Raw genomic sequence first — 19,868 nt, 5'->3', positions numbered from 1 at the left:
GTCACTGAGAATTCTTCTTGAAGCAATAATCTAGCAGCTAACCTTCTGAGCCCTTTAAAATCATTGTGCAGATGTGGTGTGGTGTCCAGATGTGGTGTGGTTGAGCTGATCCACGTTATTCACCCAGAGTGATGAAGAATTGGTGCACATTGCAAACTCTACCCATGTTAATGCTAACTGGCAAGTAGGAAAAGGTACTGCGCAGTTGCAAAAGAAGACCAAGAAATGTGGGCATGAGGTGAAGATCTGCCTGGACATAGAGCTACTGGTGAGCCGATCCTGGTGCAGAGCCAGCTATATTGTTGCAGTGGGACGCTGGGGGCTACCTCTAGGTTGGGAGGACCATCATCACTCGAGACCACCCTGCAAAATGTCCAGACGTTTACCCTTTCTACCTGGTGAGCACACTCACCCACAAGCTCCAGCAGTTGAGCTTTCTTTGAAGGTATCAGATCCCATGCGCAGTGCGGATTATTGGACCGGAGGAGGCAGGCCTTATGCACATTATAGTTTTGCCCGAAAACAACCTAAGTATGTAGACGCCTAGATACCCGAGGGTTTTGTGCAAAATGCATGAATAAATAAATAAACATGGCGCTAGCGAGAAAGCTGCCTATTTGCAGAAATGTTTCCTTTTTAGACGGCATGACCTGAGCAAAGATGTGAGGTCTTGCCAGATGAACATGTTTGGCGCTCCTGTGATTCCATATTTGCTGTTATTTTACTTTGGAAATGTAGGTACCCAAGCGACCAGCGTGACCAGTCGCTTTAAGAAGTGACGATTCACACTTGGAAAGCAAGTCAGTGGTGTTAAGATTTTTTCCATTTGATCTGCCAAAGGCAGATGGTTTCCGAGGAATGTCTTTTTTTTTTTTTTTTTTTTTTTGAAGAATCAAGTTGTGTCCTTGTGGAAGATCACACAAGGCATTTGCCAAAAAATGGGTCTTGTGCATTTTTTAATTTTTTTAATTTTACATTCACGCACCATCTCTTAATCTAACTTTGGGAGCTGGAATCCTGCCAGCGTGTATGTTTAGTCTGTTAGGATCCACGCAGGCCCTATCTGTTGCAGTGGAATTGCAGGTTTGGGAAGGAGCCTCAACATTTGACCCCTGTGAAGAAGATAGGAAGCGCAATGCAACCGCCACCCAAAATGCAGGCCTCTTATCACAAATTCGGAAAATGTGAGTTTTCTTTTGGGCAGTTTGTATTTAATGAGCTGCACGGCTGTTGAATGTAAAGTGGGGGGGGGATAGCTGCGGGCATCATGCGTGCAACATGGGGTTGATTCCGGGTCCAGCGCTTGGTAGCGTGAGAAGTCTGGTGTTAGTGTTATATAAATAAAGGTCCAAACAGGTCTCCACCTTTTAGGTTCTCAATCACCTCAACCACACCAGTTTTTCAGGGTAACCACGGATCGTGTACATAACTCCTGAGTGGCTGACATGAAAACATGGAGTGGATTTGTCACTTAAGTGCCTGATTTCGAGAGACCTGCCCTAAACTGTTGCAGCATTGTACTTTCTTTGCCTTCTTGTGGTTAAGGATATCACATTTAGCCGTATCACCATCGTCTCCTGCTCATCACCTTCTAACCGAGATCTTAGCCTAAAGGCCATATCCACTTTTTCTTTTTTCATGTGGAGCGGAACCGAAAGAGCTGTTTAAAAAAAAAAAAAAATGCCTGAGTCGTAACAGAAAAAAAGCCATTAACTTCATTTTTGGGAAACTGTCTTTTTGTTTCCGTAATGTTTTTGGTTTTCAGTATTGCTGACCTTGCGACGCGGCCACGGGGCTTCTGCAAATAGAAGCGCTGCGAGCCTGTCATCGATGGCATGCTGAACATTCCCTGCAGATCATGTCTTGCAGGGCACTTGGCAAATGCTGAGTTTCTGATGCTCTCACATTTCTGCACTGTCGCCAGGGCTTTCACCGGAGGCGTGGGTGTGTCCACGTGATGGAGGTGCTAAAGAAGGAGAAAGCAAAATTGTGTCCAATTGTTTGCAGGATTGGACAGCAATTCTATAATGTAATGCTTGCAAACAATTGATGGTCCTGCCTAGTCCACCTGTTTGATAAGAATCTATATGTTAATGTCCTCAATGGGGCAATCATTAATTCATTCAGATGATGCCGCAGTATTTCATGAGATGGATCACCAATCCTTTGCTCCATGGTCAATGGTGATGCCTTGGGCCTATTGCGCTTCTCCACCGGGCCCAGGATTGCAAAAGATCTGCAGCACAGTTGTGGTGGCATAGCAGTCGTGCATACCCCATGTTGGAGTAGAGTCCTTTATGGCTGCTCTAATGCGGTGTGCAGAGGTTTTCTAGGTTGCCCGTGGGTGTGGGTGCTGTTTTTTTACAGTGCCCACACATGTGGAGCTTCCAATAACCCACTAAAAATTGAGATGCATAATTCTCTGCTGCAAAGGCAGGATGGGAGTGTCTGGCAGCACTGGCTGGCTCTTCGCCAAGGAAACTCGGCCTTAGATTAGCAGGCTCAAGCCTCTCTAACACCCCAGTGGTGTGGCGAGGGATTTGTAAAATGTAGACCATTACTAGGTGCATCGGGCAGTGGCTGGCCCAAATATGGTTGGGTACAAAATGGATCATGTTGATAGCTCATAGAGATCTGTCGGGTCCCCATGTTGAAACAATGTGTTGGAGCGGCATGGGCACATTCAGCATTGTAGAACGGTATTGTTGCTCCTTCGGTAAGACCAACGCGCGGCCCTTAGACTGCCAATATACTGACAGCTGTTTACGAAGGGGACTTTCCTTTTGTAACTCCCCTGTTGTGGCGAGAGCAAATAGAAAGTCACTGACAAATAGAATGTCTTTGCCTTCACCATCACCTAAATGTGTGTGTTGACTTTTCCTGTACCGTGTAATGGGCATGGCAACATCACTCTGAGAACCTTTTCAGCAGACCATGTATGAATAAGAAAATTAGGTTCCGCCACAAGGCCATAGATTGCGGTAGAGAAGTTAATGGTTAAAGTAAACATATGGGTGTCCAGTCGCCGTCCAGCATCATGGCAGCAGTATTTCACTGAGAACATTATGCACGGAAGGCAGCATGGCTGTTGGAATATAAAGCTGCCCAAATGCAGAGCATCATGGAGCGGGCAGTCTCCCCTCTCCGCCTCCTCTGCTCAAGCCCCACCTCCCCATACTCCTGCTCCAGTAGAACTGCAGGGGGGATTTACAGCGGTACCATATGTTTAATGAATGTGTTATCCATCAAGTAGATCACACTGGCAGTGTGGGATGCTTTAACCCACTTTTTGCTCTGTCATGCGGCATCACTGTGTTCTGATGATGCCAAAAATAACAAAATGGCTGCAAAACCCTTGTGCGCGCCAACATTTCTGGAAATCATGCTTTGCAACACAAAAAGATGGCTGCCCGATCTGCCATGCATGTTGTCAGTGGTGGAAAAGAGATCTCATTCCTGAAACATGTCACTGGGCTCCACAGCATGTGAAAATGGAGCACAGAACGAAAAGCAGTGCTTGGCTAAAGGAAACCCCAAATCTTGCTTTAAATCCTTTTTTCTTTGTTGCTGAAACTGCAGAATGTCGGTACAAAACACCCTCAAACATTCAAAATTCTTGCTGGGTGCTACAATTCACTTAGTGCAAGAAACCATTGTGAACTTACAATGTCCTAAAAAGCTAAAAGCTTCAAGGGATTTCACCAGCAAAAGTGGCCTGTCTGTGGATCTTTCAAAATCTGGGCGCAGTACCCTCGGCTGCCTGAATGACAGATGTCAGCGGCCTGCCTGAGTAAACTTTAAACATGTATAAACTAAAATCAAATGTTTGCAATCTAAGAGGCCTGTTATTGAGAGTAACCCATCTTGTAATTGTTTTGATTCAATGGTTTAAAATCTTGAATAAGTATTTAGCTGTGATGTGATCCCACAAGTGTGTTGTATGCTAAGGGAAAATTCAACAGAATTAACAGTTACAATAACCTGGCTAAAAGCTACCAAACTGGAATAACAGGGTCCCTCACAGAAGCCTTCTCCCTCTCCAGCAGGAAATCACACCTAAGTGATAATTATAGGGTGGGGAAGAACCTGGTCTGCAGTGGGAAGGAAACAATGAACAGCTGCTGCAAAGCAGGAAATGCCAGGTGTGAAGACAGTCGTAAAATGGCCTCTGCCAAGAGAACAGGGAGGAGACTGCTTCTGAACTGAAGGGAGAGAAAAAGAGGCGGACCCAAACAGCCATCTGTGGCTGAACATTCACAAAGAACATTTTGTTTAAAGATATAGAACTTGCCACTTAAAATTATCAAAAACACAAAAGTAACAGAATTGTAAATCTAAATTTTGGCTGCACATTTCAAGAGGCGGCAAATCGTGTGACATAATTTGGAAGTAAACGGCAGAAAATGTGATTTTACACCAAATGCATATCTGCTAGAAGTATGAAACTTTATACACTTATGCCCATGTTATACGTGCACACTTGTAGAAATTTGCTGATAAATTGGACATTGTGTTCCGGATGAAAAGGGCAAAATTCTGGGAAAAGCAGACACAAGATCCCACAGCTACGGAGTTTGGAGGAGTAGCTGCTGTACAAAATATTTAATCTGTATATGTGCTTGTTATAGAGGTTGCACATGTGTAAATATGTATTGTCAAAAGTAGATTTTGTGTTCAAGAGGCTAAGGATGGACTCTTAGTCTCATAAACACACACCATAAAGGTGACACACTGTTTTTCTCCTCCTATCAAGGCAGAGAGGAGATTCTGACCAATCCCTGAGCTTAGGCTAAACCAGCACACACACACCCTTTATCATAGCATAAATAGAGACAGCAGAAGGCAGATAAAGACAGACAGATTCACCCACTTTCCGAATGCTGGCGGAGCACCCTGCTGCAGAACTTTGCATCTTCCTTGCTCCAGACTCCAGAAACTTGGCAAAGTAGAACCCATTGCATAGCTGAACTGCTTTCAGTTAGGCCTCAATTTCCAGAACCAGAACCAACCCCACAAACCTAAGGGGAAGCATCATACTATAGCCGGGCTGCGCTGTAATGCTTGCCTTCTGAAATAATGATCATCAGAACCAAAAAGGGCAGATCCAATCCAGTCCTCTTCTGTGCTGTGACCAGAGTGCCTGGCAGATACCATCCAGTCCGGTGCTGTGCTGTGACCAGAGCGCCTTGCTGATTGCAGATCCAATCCGATGTGCCCAGCTGTCTGTCCCAGAACCAGATTTCCTTCCCTGACCAGAATCTTGACGGACCAGAATCCTGACGGTTCCGTTTAAAAACATATCTAGTGAGTATCTATAGATAGAACTGTGTCACTAGCATATGTACCTTGCTTAGTCCAATCCCTATCTTAAACCCATCCTATCTTTAACCGATATAGTTAGGAGTATTTTCGAATTGTCTAAACTCTCTATCCCATCCCTCCTATTTTCCTCCTGTAATAGTATTGCTAAAACTATCTTTGCGCTGATCTTTTCTCATCTGAAGAAGGCGAGTCCCGGGCAGGCAGTCATTCTGATCAAGTGGCTGTGTTCTTGTGGGGATTCGTTTTGTTCATAGTCATCCTCTAGTGTTAGAAATCCTTTTTGTCATTTTAAAAGTGCATTCCTGTTTTCTATTCTGCGCCTATCTCGAAAAAGCGACCTCCACTAAAACGTCCATAACTTCCTCGGTTTTTGTGCTAGAAGCAACATCCACGCTTTAAATCGCATCTAAAACCGCATCCCAAATCCATAAAGTTATCCCGTTATCGTGATTATCGCGCAGTGAAAAGTTTGCCGCGAATTTCGTTTTTGGGAAATTCTGACACGTGTAAAACAGCTGCTGCAGACCTGAATTTTAAGATTTCCAATTGTTATTTAGTTGAATTCTGCCATTCCTGAATACCTGCTCTCTCCTCCTATCTCTTTACATTGCCTATTGGGGGGTTGAGGGGTGTGCAGGGGGAACCTTTAACCACAGTGCTATCTGATCTGGACACACACACACAAAAGTATTATTTCTGTGCTGAATTGTTTTGCTCATTATTACTCCTTGTGTATTAAAGAGATTATTCGGTGTTACATCACCCCATTGGTGATCATTGTGTACCCATTAAAACATAGTGTGATTAAATTGTAAATACATAAATAAATATTTTAACTTTGCAAACCAGCCTGATTCAGTGTGACCGGGGGGGGGGTTCCAGGAGAGGGGTGTGAAATGAGTGGTACATCGTTCAGAATAAAAGAACTTTTAGACAAAAATAAATAAGGATTTCAGTTGTGCATTACACACTGGGCGTTGACTTGGGTGTGTGCCGGATTGAAATCACTTACAGCGGAGAAGAACGTGTGGGGTGCAGTAACTGCGCCAAGACACATCCGGGTAACAGCTGCAATATACTAAGCTCCGATAACATAACGTAGGCTCGCCACTCCTGCCACGTGTCACTGTTTGTAGTTTCTTTCTGTGAATGCGCTTCGTGTTCACCTTCGACTACTCTTAATTACCACAGACCTCATGCACCATTCAAAATCCTGTGCCGCCCCTGTCCATCATGGCACTATGCAAGAACTGTACTGAAGGGCACCCAAAGACGGCGCCTCTTGGAAAAAGTGGCAATACACAATCCAGAGGTCTCAGATCAAATGTATTCTAATATTAACTTATTTTTTAATAAAGCTTACCGAACTTTGTCATCCTGCTAACCAAAGTAGGCGTGAGAAGCCAATGAGTGCCAATGTCCCCGAACAGTATATACACATTGGTGCTTGTCCTTGGACGCCCACTCTCCAAGGATGCATTACTGCTAATGAAGAAGATGATTGCCGGCAGGAAGCATGACTCAGAGTACACCAAAAGCACACATATGCAATTTAAGGTAACTGTGCTTCCAAAAGTTCTTCCTCTTCAGCACGGTCAATATTGGAAGATTAGCAGGTGTGTGTCTGGGATTTCTGAACCGCAAACCTACCCAGGAAGCAATGGAATGCTGTACATCGGGGATGCACAAAGGGGGGTACAGGTAGGGCCGGCCTTGGGCCAGGACGGGCCGAGCGACCGGCCGGGGCGCCATGCCCCCCTCCAGGGCACCATTAGCCCCCTGCCACGCCAGCTCTGGGGAGTGTTTAAAGGTCCAGCCCTGGTTACAGGTGGGGTGCAGTGGTAACAGAGGACCATTAGCACAAGACCTAACATTTCTTTCACTACTCTGATTCCTTCTCAACATACTAAAAAATCACCTGCATCGCTTCTTATCACGTCAAGACCTCAACAGATCAGAATCCCCCCCACAATCTCCTTCATCACTCACATTGTACACACTCTTAATCATGCCCCCTTGCCCTCCCTGCTACAACTTTACACCACACTGCAGGGATTTGAGTGGGCCAACGCTCAGCCCCAGCAGCTTCTAAAACTGCTCATTGTGACAGGGCTCCCAGACGTAATAACCCCTGCTCTAGAGTGGCAATACTGCTCTTCAGCAGTAGATGTCGATATCACACACATGTTAATATTAATGGATATTTGTACCGCGCACCATCACCACCGGAGTGGTCCCCTGGCGCTCTGCCGGCTCTGAAAAAGGAGGGGGGATGAGTTAGTGGGCGTAAACTGGAAAAGTTCAAGGGAGCAGTGATGTGCTGTTGGCAGCCTCAGCCCGGTGGGTCAGTTGGCTGGGCTTGGGGCGTTTTGCGGTCGGTAGTCCTCGTGTTCTATTGTGCAAGTCTATGTGTGGTTTGTTTTGTTGTTGCATTGTAGTGATGTTTGTGCGGATTGCTGTGGTTTAGCTTTGTGGTTGCGTTTGGTTAGAGTTTGAGAGGTGTATGCAGAGGGATGAAATTGTTAGTGGATTGGTTAGTTGGCTTTGCTGTCTTTTCAATTATGTCTAGGTGTGATGCTTGCTAACATTCACTATTTCATCTGGGTGCAGCACTTGCTCATTTTCAATATTCTGTCTAGATGGGAGGCAGGCTAGTGATCATGATTTCACCCAAGTGTGGCACATGCTAACATTCACAATCCTGTCTAGATGTGACGCAAGCTTAAGTTAAGAATTCCATCCAAGTGTGGCACATGCTAACATTTACAATCCTGTGTAGATGCGACGCATCTTAAGGTTAAGAATTCCATCTAGGTGTGGCGCATGCTAACATTCACAATCCTGTCTAGATGTGACGCAAGCAAAAGTTAAGAATTCCATCTAAGTGTGGTCCATGCTAACATTCACAATCCTGTCTAGATGTGACGCAAGCAAAAGTTAAGAATTCCATCTAGGTGTGGTCCATGCTAACATTCACAATCCTGTCTAGATGTGACGCAAGCAAAAGTTTAGAATTCCATCTAAGTGTGGTCCATGCTAACAAATTTAGAATTGCATCATCATTTTCAGACCGATGGAGTTAGATCATATGTTTTGTGATACTATGAAGGTGGAATATAATATTGAGAACACATGGTTTGCTTTTTGAAAATATAAAATACATCAGAAATATAAAAAATGTATTATACATATATTTTACAAATATTACACAAACGTTAGAAAAAAAACATGAATGAAGTATTGTAATTATTTAATCTTTTATTTTAGTCAATTTGCGAGTTATTTAACTATACCATATTTAGCACAACTTTTAATATAGACGTTCCCCTATTTGGGCCAAGTATGAAAACTTGACGCGTCTGTATGAACACTTCTTTTGTTCCATCTTTTAAAGGTGCCTTAAACGCTTGCCATTCTTGGGTTACGCCGGACCCCCTTTGACTCCACCTGTAATATATCTTTGACAGTTGTTAGAGCCCCCGTCCGCGTCACACTGTTTGGTCCTTTGGGCGTAGTATTGGTTGAAATGTAGCAGCGCAATTAAATGTGCTGCTACCGCACTGTTTTTGTTTTGTTCGTTTTTTAACGCTGTGGCCTCACCACACATGCACGTCCAAATCGTGATAATGGGGGCAAATCCCGGTGTTCCAGGGAAGAAGAATACTGTACCTTTTGCATGCAATAGGAGTGTGCTTGCGGTCATGTTTGGCCGACCTGCCAAAAACGATAAGTCAGACAAAGAACAAACAAAGCCAAAGCCAGGCATTTATTTGGGAAGCCTGTGCAGCACTGCTGCTATAAAATACCTTTAAGAGCCGCCCTAAAAGCATCGATAAATCACAACCCGGTGCAGCGCGCTTGGAAATTCATGGGCAGAAGCTGCGTTGTAACTACTGCCAAGGGAAGAGCTTCCGGGTCACTGCGAGCAGTTTTACAATGCGCAAGGACAGCCAGGCCAGCGAACCCTGGCAGAAACATAGGGCACGAAAGAACGCTTTGTGGGGGTATCTTTTTTGAAAAAAGTGCCGGTTCACCTGCCATATCAAAAGCATAGCGCGTGCCTTCTCGACGCAGTAAGTAGGCTAGACACGGCCTGGCCACTGGTACATGAAAAAAGAGAAACGCACTATTTTCAAAAAAGCTTTCAAAGGTGTTCTTCAAGTTTGCTTTTTCTTAACATCTTTTCTGATTAGTATTTTCTAATTTGTATTTTCTACTCGGAAGAATTATTTGTTATTTTCCGTTGATATTGTGTGAAGGACACTGACGCAAATAAAAAAAAAAAAGTGTCGAGTACAGAGAATAGCCTGATTGGTGACCTGCTTTTTCGGTTCTTCGGCTTGTACCCTAGTAGGTGCCCATAGGGGTGAGGAGGGGGGGGGGGGCAGAGGGAGACTTTGCAGGCATCCAGTAATCTTTCGGATGCGGAAAGCCCGAAGCAGCAGCTTTATTATGTTCTATAATGGAGGCCGGGGTTTGGAGACCGCTTCTACAGAATTTTTCGCCCTGTGTTGCTGAAGACAGCGTACTTGTGAAGGTTGGGGGGCAGTGAGGTCTTCCTTCTCTTTAATGGCCAACATTACGGTTCTATGCGTTAACTCGGAAGTCCGAGCCTTGCGTTTTGTTTACGCTGCCATTTTTCTTTTGCAATAGCAGCAGCTCATAGTCTCATGACCATAGCCTGCACGGTGCTCCCTCCCTGGCATTCATTTCTGCAGCGCTCCACACTGAAGTCACTTCAGAATCACTCCGTGTGACAGACTGCCACCTGCTGAGAGTGGAATAGTGTAATATATTTTTACTGTTAAAATAATGTGGATAGTTCTGCATCTGCAAATGCAATCTGATCATCACACCACACTTTCATGATGCTCCATGCCAAAAAACACAATTTACACAAGCATCTGCTGACATCTCCACCAGCTACCCTGCAGTGGTAGCAGGTCAGGTTCAAAGGTGATGTTGATTCCTGAACCCAACTGTTGGAACCCAATATTTAAAAAGACACAGGTGGCTTTTAACTGTTTGCATCTCTGGATCGAAATCTCATAATTGTGTACCTCAGAAGTCTGGTGGCAGTTAACTAAATATGTAAGTCCTTCCTAATATTGACATGGTGGCTACTGAGATTATACAATTATACAGCCACAAGCATTGAATGTACTTTGTCAGCTTGCTGAACAGTCAGACATTATTGTCTGGGCCTGGTGTGTATTAAGCTGTCTGGGCTGGGTGTACCCAGAACAACAATGTTGGGTTTAGCTCAGGAAGGAATCTCTTTGGTCCCCCTGAGAAGGGTTGTTCTTACCTTCCCCCGTTTTCCAAGAAAACCTCCTGGGTGGTCCCTTGGCATGTAGTGCTTCAAAGACAATCCTATCATTACACCAGCACCTCACAGCAGGCTGCTGATTACTGGAGAACTTTTGTTGTAGGCAGATAGTGCCAGAAAAGACCAGAGGAGTGCTTCAGTCCACAGAACACACTAACCATCTTGGATTTTCCTAGGATTCTAAACCACACTGTCCCCTCCTCACTTCCTGCTGACAAGACACTCTTGGAATGACATCAGAAGGCAAATGACACTTCGATTGAGCCCTAAACTTGCTGTGGACCAATCCACTGCTGTGCTTTCCTTATATAAGGCGGTTAGAGAGACCCTCTGCTTAGCTTGTTCATCTTTGAACATCGCGTTAAGGATTCACTGGAACCTGATCAGGAGCTCCAAGGAAGAGGAGGCTGTTCTCCCAAACCATCCATAACCATGGGAATAACAGCTGGCAGGCAAGGCCTACTGCAACTGAGACACTGGTACACAGAACTCTTCTTTCTGGAGGTGAAATTAATCTGCAAGTGCTGTCTTCCTCTTTAAAAAGAGCAGCAGAAAGGCAGTACTTTGTCCCAGAGACCACAGACTGGGATTCCAAGCAGCTAATAAACAAAGGAAGTTACCACTGGTGCTCTCCTTACGTCTCTGAACCACCTTGATGCCAGTTTGGGCACCTTCAATGCGGTCCATCCATGCAGCTGCAAGGGAACTGTCAGATTCATCTTCAACCTCTATGCTCGACCACCTACACGTCTCCGAGTTTTGCTGGATGGCAATGCCACCATCTGTGCACCAGAGAGCAGCGTCCCGATACGTGACACTGCCTGCCTGTTTACTAGCTCCTTCGAACTCCAAGCCATCGCTGCTGCATTACTGCAGTGCCGTAAAGCCACTCAAGCATGCTCAGTGCCGAAGGGAAGTCTCCACTTCTCCGCCCTCAAGGTTGCAGTCTCTTCCACCGGTGCTGACCCAACATCATTTGTCATTCTCTGCCTCTTGGACCCACGAGCCATCGCCCATTTTTTTTAAACTCATCACTGCTGCTACCTGACTCAACCCAGGCTTTGCACCAAAAACAGCCAGACTTTTGGTTGAACAGGGAAAGCCCTGTATCGATGCTGTTCAGGCCTAAAAGACCAGAGGGAATGGTACTTTGAAATACGTATCCAATAACTGACATTTTGCTGCAGAAATCTTTGCTTGAGCACCCATGTTTACAAACCCAGAGTGTCCCTTTTTATTTGCAGTATGCTTTCTCTGTATTTTCCCTTCCAGAGGTGGGCCACTAGTATTTTTATTAGTTGTGTGCATTTATGATAATTTACTAAAAGAGCCTATCTTGGTTGGGCATTCTTTTATTTTGGTACTGCAATACTATTTTTTTGGATTGCTTTTGTACCCCCTCCTGAATGTTATAGCCTTCCCTCTGCCCACGCTAACCTAAACTGCAGGGAGGTACATCATTTGGGTTATTTTGCATATTAAGTAGCTTTGGGTTTTCGCCCTAAGTTACCAGGGTAATCCAGACATGGAACCCTTGCTCACTGTTCTTAGAGAGACACAGCTTCACCTCAATGGCGAGGCCCAACCAGACTGAAACACGTGTCTGGGGTTCCTGTTGTTACTCTTATTATTTTTTAATATCATTATTATTATTTTTTATTATTTCTTGTTTAGAAGAGAATTGCCAGGCATTTCGGTGCTGGACTGCCCTTGGGCAGGACAAAGACTGATATGTAGTGGACATTTCTCTTCTGTGAAATGATGGTGAACTAAAGACTCTGGTTGAGACTCTAACCCGGGATATAGGCTGGTAGTAGAGATACTCCCAGAACCCCCTTGTTTTTACATCATTTGGGCTATGCCTGTTTCACCTTCATGATTGGGAGCACAGCTGGTTTGGTAGGAGTGTAACGCTGAGTAAACACTTTGCCACCACTAAACTCTGAGCAGTATGCATTTTCTCACCATCGTAATGCAAGACCATATCACTTGTCACAGTTAAACTTGGCGCTTGGTGGTGTAGCCCAATTCGACTAGTTTAAGGGATTACATTTTTTGTATTTCTTTTTTTGTATAGTGCTTCCCTTGTTGGGAGGGTACATTTAGAGAAGGTAAGACAATTGTACAAATAGCTCGACTTTGATAATTATCTTTTGCTATTTTAGATAAACCACTGAGGGTTTTGGCTGTGTTCTAGACAATACAGCCCATAAGATATTATGTTCCCAGTATAAAAATACAAATAAGTAACACCATTGCTGCACCAGATAAAGTGCATAATCAAAAGAATAACATGAAAACATAGGTATCTTATTGATCAAATCATTAATAAATCATTTATAGCATGCTTAATACCGGAGACCGCTCTCTATGCACAGGACTGGGATTCGAACATGTGTTGCTCGGCGTTTTCTTGCTTCCAAGACAAACACATTGCCCCTAAGCTTTCCTCCCAACCCGTTAACGTGAAGGGAAACCCAAAAGTAAACACTGGAAACATGGAAAAAGTTCTAATCAGTCGGAACTAACGTTCCACACACACGCTTTTAACTTTTTTTTTTTTTAAAAGAAATAGATCAGAAATGGAGCTTAGCCTACCAAAAAGGGCATTCCAAAATAGGCCTTGCTGTTAAAAGATCTTGCCTGTGTTGAGGAGTGTGGACATTTAAGGACTTGCGGGCAAAGGTTCTCAATCTTACTTTACCTGCAAAAAATAGTCAATTTGTAAGATGCCAATGGAGTGCTACATGTAGCTGGTTTCCTTTAAATTGACATTGCATAATGGTAGATGGTGCCATCATATAGGCTACATCTCGGTAAAAGCGGGTTGCCATGTGGCCCTTTAAACACATGTTCCATTAAACATGATGTCCAAAGGAAAGGAACTTAAGTGTATATATATATATGATATATATATATATATATATATATACACAGAGAGATATGGTGTTTTGTTCCAATAGAATGAAGTATGGTCACTACACCTAGATGGAAAGGAATCCATTGAGGTAGTGGGTGGTATGTTGTGGAGGAATTACATTCTCCAGTGTCTTTAAAAAGACAGCTTTCAAAAGAACAGTTTCACAAAAAAAACCACTTCCTGGTCTACACTCCGCACATTTTTCACTCGGTGTACAGTTAGTGCTTGAATGCTGGCTTAGAGGGAAGTTATTTAACCACTAACCTTCAACCTTGACGTCTTCCATCTTGGTTGTGTTCACATCCTTTCAAAGGCGCTGGGCTGAAAGCACAGCAAGTTAATGTGCTTTCTTTGATTGATCTACATGGTCATGATTGCATGCAGTACACTGTATTATTAACACAGGCGTTGCAGAAGCAGAGTAGGCGTTCCCAAAGTGTTGAAGCGGATGGACAGAATGGTTGGTAGGCAACTGTCGTTAATGGTGTTGCAGACAACCGAGGGCAAGGTTGCATGGCTCTTCAGCTAGGATCAAAATACATGTTTGTATAACTATGGAGCAAGGGGCGGTTGTTTATGGAATGCTGGTTGCTTGGAACATTTTGTTCGCCAGAAGGTTCCTAGTTTCCTAAAGCGGTAGGAGTCTATCAATTTCTCTTGGAATAATCTCCCTACATTGGGCTTCTCTGAGGATGCTCGCTGAGATGGTTATTGGTGCCAGCTGTACTGGAAGGGCTTTTTTTATGCTATGTGAAAATGCTTTTATACGGCACCAAATCTCCACTGTGGTTTCAGTGCACCTAGGCTTGTCTGTAGGTGGGTGTCCTGTGTTCCCCAACCAAGGGTCTCCAGACCTTAGTCTGCAGAAGGGAAAAAGGATGTGGGAAATGGGGGATGGGATTGCTGGAAGTGTTGGCGGTTCTATGGACATGCTGAGTAGGGTGGTCTGTGTTGTAAAATCGAGGCATGCATTCAATATTCATCATAAATTGCATGATAAACCTGTGTTTGCATGGTGAGCTAATGCGTACACATCAGCATGTGCTGTGCTGCACATAGGTTGTACTTTGATGGTCAGAACTGGCACACAGAGCCCAGCTCGGACTGGCCAATGGGGCTACAGGGCAGTCCTTTAAGGGCCAGCCTCAAAGGCCACAACTGCCACTGTGGGACAGTTTGATCACATAGGGCCTGATTTACAAAAATATTTTCAAAGGGTAAACGCTTTTGAAAAATGCACTGTGAACCATGCCCATAGTGTATTGTCAGAGGTGTTGACCATTGCTAGTTGACCAATGTTTTTTGAAAAGGGGCCATTTGCCATAAATGAGCAATGTATGCATCTCAGACATTTTGTTGCTACAATTCAATAACTTCATTTTGTGAATGAGGCCCATGTAATTGTGTGCTATTAGGTGGTATTTAAGTGCATTGTGTTAAACCGTCTCAACAATTTCTTAGACATCCACAACCTTCAAGACGCTCTACAAGCAGGTTTTCGCTACTGTCACTACACAGAAACTGCTTTCATGAATGTGTCCAACTTCATCAGTGTTGCTAAGCACCTCAACCTATCCTCTATCCTAATTTTCCTTAACCGGTCTGCTGCCTTGACACTGTCAATCACTCTGATCTCCTTAACACTGTTTCTTCTAAGGATTCATGATCAAGCCCTTACCTGGATTGAATCCTACCTTGCACCTCGCCAATTCTGTCTCCTGGACCAACAACACCTCTCAACTCGCTCCTCTAACTGTTGATGTTCCACAAGGCTCTGTCTTGGGTCCACTCCTCTTTACACTCTATAAATCTGCTCTTGGGGCACTAATCTGCTCCTTTGAGTTCTCGTACCAACTCTTTGCTAATGACACCCAAATCATCTTCTCTTTTCCCAAACTCTGATCTCGCTATTCCATTTTCTAACTGTCTCTCTGCCATTAAATATTGGATGTCTTTGCACTCTCTGATGTTAAACACTACCAAAACACAGGTGCGCTTCTCCCTGCCAAAAGCTCTCTCTCATCTCTTCCTATACAGTTCTCACCCGACACCCTGCCCTACTCTTCTTCTGCTCGAAATCCCTCCGTGTCATCTATGACCCTTCTCACTCTCTCTTCTTTCATCAGCAAAACTGGAACAGCAAACTCGCCTCTACCTCCTAAAAAGTAGGAAAATCAGACCTCATTCCTTTCAACACGGCCAAGCATCCCAGCCACTCTTGTCTTCTCTAAAATAGACTACTGTGCCAGTATCCTCTTTGGTCTCCACAAGTTTGCTTTCTTTCCTCTCAAAGATCATTTGCTTTGCTACCAGGACTCTTTGAACTCCCTCACTTCTCACCTACATCCTCATACCATCACCAGGCTGGATGACTGATGATACAAAACAGGCCCAGATTTAAATGTTTTCTTCTGGTTCCCAAATCTATCCATGCTAAGGCACCACTATATCCGTCCTCCTCAATCAAACTCTATAAGTCTTCTTGTAATCTCCGCTCTGCCTCCTCGACTACCCTTGTGGCTCTTCGCCCTCCATGTGCTTCCTCTCACTTCCGCTCTGTCTCTTCTTGCTCCACTTGCATGGAATTCTCTTCCCCCAGACATCCAAGAAACAGTCCACACAGATTTGTTCAAAACCAAACTAGAAAGCCTACCTCAGTTACCCTCTTAACCTACCTCTCATCTGCCTGCTAGCTAACATGTTTCCTCAACTCTAACCTGCCTCTGTCCCACACTTCCTCTGCCTCCATTCTAAAGCACTTCACCCATCATGGTCACTTCCCGAGCACGGCTGGCTGTACTGCCTACCTGCACTTCAAATTGTCCAATGTCGGTTGTCCTTAATCTATGCATGTCCACTAATGTATTGTCCCCGTGATTGTTCCCTTTTACTCCCCCTCCATAACCTGGTCAGAATGTCCCTCAAACTCACCCCATTGTAAGAAGCGGACTGATTCCCGTGAAATATGATTTCTCATCAATTGTACATTCTTTTGTGATCCAGAGCATTGTTCCCCCTGTATATACATAAACAAATACATAAAAAACCTGTAGGCCTAAAGGATTGCATTGAAGTAGCTGTAGGAGGAAGATGGCATGTAGGGAGGGACACACAGCTTGTGGTGGTGTTTGATGATTTACCCATCCGTTGACTGCCCATGGCCATGCTGATCCCTATGGCCATTCCCACCCACTACCAGCCCCTCTCCGCCCTAAACACATTCTCCTGGGATCTCTTTGAGCTGCCTCTATTAGGCAGTAACATCAAACGTTTTCCTGCCAGGGTCTTTTGTAAGAAGGCCGCTGAGAGTTCATGCCTTAATTGCAGCTGTAAATACCTAGAGGTGTAATAAAAATGTCTTAACCAAGTGTACCTTCAGCTACTTGGTTTATATCATTTCAATGCACCAAAATCCTGTTAAAAGCAAGCAGTGACAAGCCAACAGTTTTGGCTTCAAGTATTAGATACATATTTGACAGATACAGACATCATTTTCCGAGGTAATCGCTCCATGTTACATTTTATGGCCAAGTAGTACCATTATATCAGCGCATAGCAAATGCTTATCCCATACCTACAAAAGAGCCCAAACTGTTGACTTTGCCAATGCTTGTTCTTTCCGGGGCTTTTTTTCTATTAGTCTGCATCATTTATCTAATTGGGTTTATAGACAAAAGACCTGGCTTAATGGTTCATTGAAGTGTCTAAGATGGGAGAAAGTTGGCTGATCAGTAGGTAACCTGGAGAGGAAGCTTTGATTTCTGTTGTCTAGGTAACAGTCATCTGGCAGGGTCCTGGTTTGCTGCTTGGGAGGAATGAAGACCTTCTATGGTAGTTTAGTTTGTATGGTGAGATTTGGCAAGCCATTTGTAATTGCACTGGATGGGCGGAGGGTGGGTGTCAGCAATTGGGCAGGTTGGCAAAGGGAGCTGGGGGAGACTGAGCTGCAAGGAAAAACCTGTGTTAATCACGAAAGGAGGGTGAAACCTGTGGGTCAAACTATGCAGCAGTTCCTCAATGCTCGGAAACCATTGGTTTGTCAGACAGCAAGGATTTGGCTGAAGGATGGCTCTGTACAACCAGACAATGTGCAAAGAGGGTCACTGCGCCTGTACGCAGGTGAGCCACTTCTCACTGCAAGTTACTGCTCTGGAGGTTTGCTTCTGCATGCAGCGTTGTACGAAAACACCCACAATAAATTATGCATTGATTCATGCAGGTGTGCAGCCATAATATCGAAAAAAAAAGTCGAAAGTCATAATATCGTGAAAAAAAAAACGCAGAAAAAAAAGTTGAATAATTAATTTTTTTATTTACATTTATTTTTTGGCTCTAGCATGTAAAAAAAAAAGGGGTTGGGGGAACCCCCCCCCCCCGTTTTGAATAAAAAACTTCATTAAAAAAAATTCGACTTTCGATTATTTTTTTTTGGTTTTCGATGTTATGACTATAAACCATTCATACATTTTATTGGTGCCTTTTTTTGAATGCATTCATGCAGCCAAAGTTGCATCCTCGGTGTAGCAGTGAAAGCTGAACCGTCCTGCTTTAGAATGGCTGTACACCTCACTTTGCAGTATAGATTGAGGGTAATGCGGGACGCTGCGCCTTCATCCATACATACTTTTAGATACCGGGTCAGACCAGCAGCTTCTAATAGGTCATTAGGGCCTATATAACACGTGACTTGCTCCAGGTAGGAGGGCGGTCAGGGGTCCTTACCAGCGATGTGACTGACAAGCTCGAGATGCATTTCACAAAGATTATAAAGCTAGACTAAAACGCATATAGCAGCAGTGCACATGTTTCTCTGGACGGCTGAACGTACCACACCAGTACCATGCAATGGGCGAACTATCCATGGGAACGCGCGAGTGGAAGGTGTATCAGTGCATGAATTGGATTTTTATAAAAAGTGTGTACTTTTTATTCATTACTGTTCTAGTGCAACACGTGATTCATGTCATTTTAATGACATTCCCACTTCGATTTATTTGTATTATGCTACTGAAATCATGTTTTTAAATAGAAGTGAAACTGCACGTATGTGCAAAGACAAAAACGGGACCACACATGCTTCCGACATGACAGACTTGGAGACTGACTTCGGGCCAGGGAACAGCTCCTAATTAAACTCATGTGAATTGGAGGGCCATAAATAATGTCCCAAAGGGCCGCATTTGTCCCTCGGGGCGCATGTTGTGCACCACTGGACTATGTAGTTTGAACAGGTCTGCCCCAGTGTATGGTTTATGGACATCACTCAAAGATCTATTATCCAGAATTGTTCCAATCTATTTTATTGCTAATAGCACTGGCCTCTTGATTTACTATTCCTCGTAAGGGTCTTTGTCAAGCTAGCTCTTGGTTTCATAACAGCTTCCTGCTCTTGGACGTGTCCTCTAAACCGTACCTGTGTCCTGATGAAGGTAATAATATGGAATCGGGTTAGAGCAAGCAACGACGGGGACCTGATCCGTAGGCCTCCCATATTCCAATTTGCATCGGCGCACGGCGACGCATATCGTGTGCGGATTACCCGTGAGAACTCCGCATGCCCGGCCGGGGGCGAGGGATTAGGCCACACATGCTGCATTTCCAGGTCATGCGGTGGGGGCTGGATTTGTGGGGAATTCATTTTAAGCCACTGTTAATTTCTTTTGAACTCCTGGCCCCGGCTAATCCCTGATGACACTGGAGTAGTGTTGCAGCCTTATCGTTTAAATTTACATAATTAGAGCCATCTCGCTTCAGTACAGTATTTTTTTTCTCCCGATTTTTGATCTCTGCAGCCTATTTGCCGTCAATGAGCTTGTTTACTGTCGACTTGGAAACCTGTTTATCGCAGCACAATGGTCTTGTTAAATTGTATTTCCTGTTTTGGAATTGATCATGAAATGAGGAGTAGGGCGCTTGTTCGCTCCTACGGGTTTATGGGCAGTGCATTGATTTGCTGAGTAGATGTTCACACTAATTGTCTCTTATCATGGCAGCCTACCTCTAAAGTGGAGGCCTGGTTTTCACTGGAGTAAACATTAATAAGCAGCATTAGAAGTAAGGGGGCCTCAGGAGTATGGCTCGGAGAGGCATCATAAAGTAACAAGACCAGGGGGACGCCGTCTGTCGCTTCGGTGTCGGGACTCTGCAGGCTGCATTCAGAAATACCTCGAGGAGGCCTTCTGGCCTCTTTAGTGTGGGCCATAATGGGCTGCAAGATGCAAAAATAATTGGGAACTATCAAAGCATTCGAGGGGCACAAACCGCTCAACTGTATGATCCAATGTATGCAATTATCTT

At 44.3% G+C, this 19,868-nt stretch overlaps 1 protein-coding gene across 8 annotated transcripts in view; it reads left to right on the top strand.

Annotated features, from left to right (window-relative positions):
- Positions 1 to 19,868, top strand: part of TSPAN9 (tetraspanin 9) — a 1,448,163-nt gene that overhangs the window by 1,298,862 nt on the left and 129,433 nt on the right. The gene's annotated exons all lie outside the window — the stretch shown is intronic.

The sequence above is a fragment of the Ambystoma mexicanum genome, chromosome 12, assembly GCF_040938575.1.
Source record: "Ambystoma mexicanum isolate Mex_15411 chromosome 12, UKY_AmexF1_1, whole genome shotgun sequence".
NCBI lineage: Eukaryota > Metazoa > Chordata > Amphibia > Caudata > Ambystomatidae > Ambystoma > Ambystoma mexicanum.
This window is presented reverse-complemented; position numbering and strand designations above follow the sequence as displayed.